The sequence below is a fragment of the Peromyscus leucopus genome, chromosome 3 (assembly GCF_004664715.2).
Source record: "Peromyscus leucopus breed LL Stock chromosome 3, UCI_PerLeu_2.1, whole genome shotgun sequence".
NCBI lineage: Eukaryota > Metazoa > Chordata > Mammalia > Rodentia > Cricetidae > Peromyscus > Peromyscus leucopus.
The window spans coordinates 147,186,403-147,191,240 of NC_051065.1; positions in this window are offsets into that span (position 1 = coordinate 147,186,403).

Genomic DNA, 4,838 nt, shown 5'->3' on the forward strand with positions numbered 1-4,838 from the left:
ACAGACAGGACATGAAACAAAGGACTACTGATTCTTGCCAAAACAAATGTGGTTATGGCTTTATCAAAAGGCATCTTCTGAGGCCAGGACAATATGGCACCATCCCTGAAGTGACCTTTGCAATCCGGAAAAGGTACAGTGCCCCTTTCTTCGAAGGCAGCTGAACAGGCAGTGGGCTGAAGGCTTCTGATGTGCAATGGAACAGCAGCTGAAACAGTTGTTCTTGAAGAGTAACTAAGCTCACGTTTCACAATAGTAGACTGGCATCTGATAGAGGGATGTGAAGAAGAAGGGGATGCTGAGATGAAGCCATATATACACAGCCAAGAAGAATGGACAGCTGAATTCAAAAACCTTTGTCCAGTGACTGATGGAGGCAGATGCAGAGATCCACAGTCAGGAGCCAGGCTGAGCTCCGGGAATCCAATTGATGAGAGAGAGGAGGGATTCTGCAGGTGGGGAACATTGAGATCATGATGGGAGGAAGTGCAGCCATGACTGGCCACACTAGTGGAAGCCCATGAACTGTGGACTAGTGACCGTGGAGACCCCATGGGACTGGACTAGGCCATCTGGATATAGAGGATGGTTGTTTGGCTCAAACTGTTTGGGGGGCACCCAGACAGGTGGATCTGGATCCGTCCCTGGTGCATGGGCAGGCTTTTGGGAGCCCGGTGCTTGTGGTGTGATGCCTTGTGCAGACTTGGTGCAGTGGGGGAGGGGTGTGGACCTCCCTAGGCACAGTGTGCCTGGCTCTGCTGACTCCCCAAGGGAGTTCTTGATTTGGGGAATGTGGGGATGTGGTGTGGTTTGGGAGGGAGGGCTGGGGGTGGAAGGAGGGAGGAGGTAGGATCTGTGGATGGTATGTAGAGTAAGTAGAAATGTTCTTAATAAAGAAAAATGAAAATAAAAAAAAGCAACATTTGTTACTGAAAAAAGTATGTTTGGGGCCAGGGTAGTTTTGATACTTTAGATAGCCGGTTATCTATTCTTTAAATTTGTGTGTGTTTTTCTTCCAGAATTTTCCCTTTATACTCAAAAGATATTCAAATTTTATGTGTAGATATTCATTATTTATTTCCCAAAGTAAAAGGTTTCTTTCCAATTCACATATTTAAAGTATTTTTCTACACTAAGAAAACTTGTAGTATTTTAGTACATATTTGGCTTCTTATTTTATCCCATTTATTACATACTTAATAATTACATACTTACAGCTTCTTTCTTAGGCTGTATCGTTAATCTGTGCCTCCACAGACCTTCCTGTCCTCTTCCATGGGTAACTGAAGTGCTCAGGCTTACCCCTCTTCATGGGCTAGTTTCCTCGGCTGTCAATTATCTTTTGGGTTTTCTCTAGTGACCATTTATTTTGCTTTTGCTACAGTGGTTTTAATGTTCAAAGTTTTCTACCTTCATAAAGCTCACGTCCCAACTCTTGCTAGTGTGTCACCAACTTTCCATAATTGTTCATACCTCATTAAAGGCTAGGAATCTGGAAACCAATTTAGGATGACAAAACATCTAAATAAAATGCTCCCCCCCACTTTCCCCATTTTGGGAGTTGATTCATGCTGACATTCCTTTTCTTATGCATTGATAGCTCACACATATAATCTTATTCTTATTGTTCACTCAGTCAGGGTATGTGTGTGTTTGTGTACATATGCATACATGTGTGCATGTACGTTCATGTGCATCTGTCTGTGTGTGTGTGTGTGTGTGTGTGCTTACTTCACCATGTTTACAAATGAAGGACATTCTGATTAGCATTACTTCTGAAAGTCTAAGTTTCCAGAAAAAAAAAAATTCTTTTGCTGCAGCACAGTTACAGGTAAGTCCCAGCCACGATATTTTGCATGTTCAACTTATGGAATATTTGGATATTTATAACTCATTTCTATTCTCTGAAGAAGATATGGTCACATTCAGTGTATTCTATACCCCTGATCAGTTATTGATATTATCCTCAGAGAGATTTCAAGGTGATTGCTTTTAAACAAGAGACAAAGAAATGGGGATTCTTCAGGCTTATTAGTAAGTGTAGGTACAGACACTTGTTTCTGAAGTTGAGGAGAGAGTGCCATTAAAGATTGCCATCAGTACCACAAAGGATTCCTGAAAGACATGGCATTATGAAACAATTACAGTAATACAGGAATACACATAATCCTACAGGACAAGCAATTGTTGAAGGATCTAATCGCACTCTGAAAAAGATGTTTATAAAATTAAAAGGGGATATGAAGGACTCCCAGAGATAGATTACATGCTTTGGTAACTTTAAATTTTTAAAATGCTAATGAGGCAGGGATAACAGCTGCTAAGAGGCATAGAAAAAAAAAAAAACCTGCTGAATTGAGTCAGCCTGTGTACTACAAGGATGTTTTGACATCAGAGTGGAAATTAAGGAAGGTGTTATGTTGGAGCTGAAGTTATGCTTATGTTTCTCAGAGAAGTTGTGGACATCATCAAAATTAATAAAACTTAGACATGAGCAAGAGAAGTCTCTCAGATGCCTTGGTGCTGACATGGATAACACAAAGAAAGCCTTTGAAGCAGACAGCTGATGTTCCTGCATGGGGACAGCTTAAGAAATTGACTGAAGAAGGAGAAGCAGTAGTGGGCTGGCTAGGGAACCTTTGAGTGCTACAACTTTGTGCCTTGCTGTGCTGTCTGTGGTGACCGTACAGGTGACAGGGACCAATCATACTTACTGGACTTATATTCCCAGTCCTCCCATTAATAAAGGGGTAAATCGGGGCAATATGGATATTCCTGTGGTGGTCAATGAATCAATCCTCTTGGCTACCCAGTCCTTATGACCACAGAGGACCTGCTAAGCCCAAGGAAGAGGGTAAGGAAATTATAAAATATACTGTTGGAGTGCAAGAAATTCCTATTTGTATGGGTAATGAAACTCACTGTCTAAATATAACTTTTCAAATTTGGCTATCTATAGTTAAACATAATACTACCCAGGATTTTCTTAATAAATTTTATATGCTTCATGCATCTGGTTTTAGAAACAGGAGATTAATGCTACTAGGTCTATACATCTGTCATTTTGTGAGATGTAGGTTACCAACGAGGGGTCCTACTGGGTACATTGGCAGCAACGTAAATGTGAGAAACCTCTAGTGCTTGTTAATAATCTCCCACAGAGACGTCATTGCTTGGGGCCCTTGTGGCTTCCCTGGAGGAAAATATTCTTACTCAGAATTAAGCTGGCAGCAGTATAGTTTGAATAGAACTGTGGAAATTAGCTCCATTGTTAATGAACCTATCCAATGGCATGGAGTCAGGATGTCAGGTCCTATGTTACAGTTTGGCAATTCAGTTCATACTAGTTTGTGGAAATTGGCAAGTGTCTTACACCCTCTTAGTATGGAAAGGAAAGTTAAGCATTAACGGTGGTAAGTACACTTTGTTCTTCAGATTAAAGCCACACTTTTGTAGCATGTGTACCATTACCTTATATATTATTGAAAGGGTCTATACAATGGCACCCTAATAACTATAGTACCACTTGTGAATGCTGTACTCTCTGTATTAAAGCCAGTATATTATGGGGTGTCACTTCTGAAAGCTTATATATTCTTAGAGCAAGGCCAACAGTCTGGATGCCAGTGAAGCTGTCGAGGCCATGGCAAGACTCATCTGTGCTGATTCTAGTTCAGAAACTTGCTGAAAGAATATTAAGAAGAACACATCAGATGACTGGATTAATTATTGCTGTGGTTACGGGAATTATTGCATTGACTGTTATTGCTGCAACAGCTGGATTAGCCCTTCATGAAGAAATTCAAACTGCTGAATGTGTTAGTTTGACATCAGCATTCTGCAGAACTTTGGACTCAACAGTATAAAGTAGCTAGTGAGATAGTTGATGAAATAGCTGACTTGAAACAAGCTGTGTCACTTTTGGTAGAAAGAAACTTTGAAAGAACAAATCAAACTAAAATGTGATCGGAATATTACTTCTTATTGTATTAAGGTTTAATGAAAACAAGTACAACTGGGAAAGGTTAAAATGCATTTGTTGAGTCACCCTAATTCTTCTCAAGTGATTTATGATTTACAACAAGAAATTAAGTTGCCTGATGTATCTGGGATGGATGTTAGGGCAAGCCTTGCAGATACCATAGCTTCCTTTAACCCTGTGTTTTCTTATCCTCATGACTATCATGCTTGTTTTTGCTGTGATAACTTTACTGGCTTTGAAACATATTCTGGCTTATCCACATAAGAATATGGAACAACATGATAGAGAAAAGACTGTCTTCACCGTGTGGCTGCATAATCCTCAATGTAATTAAAATAGCTTAAACAAAAGGGGAAAATGTAGAGGAAAAATTAGTAGAGTCATTGTATCTAGGGTAAACATTAGAATGAAATAGTTGTTTTCACTGTACCTAGAGTAACATCAGAATGAATAGTTGCTTTCTGGAAGTACTTTGACCTTGAAGAAATCATTGTGGAAGACAGTGATGGCTTTCTGTTATCTGTAGACTTATTTTTCTGAAGCAGCTTTACAGGCTTGGCATGACTTTGGTGACAAGACCATTCTGGCACACCTGGGTACCTTGGGTTGCTGGATGCTGCAAACAGTGCACAATAAGAACTAAAGTTGCAGAGGTGTGATGCTTTCCTTTTAGATTAGATCAAGGGCTTTGGAATTCGAAACTTGTTTTACCCCCAAAACAGCTGTAGCTAGAGTTTTTCTCTCTAGGTCCCACCAAGCCCTGGCAGTCCTGTAGCCCACTTATAAAATAAACATACAGCGCTTATATTATTGAAACTGCTTGGCCATTAGCTCACGCCTACCACTGTCCAGCTCT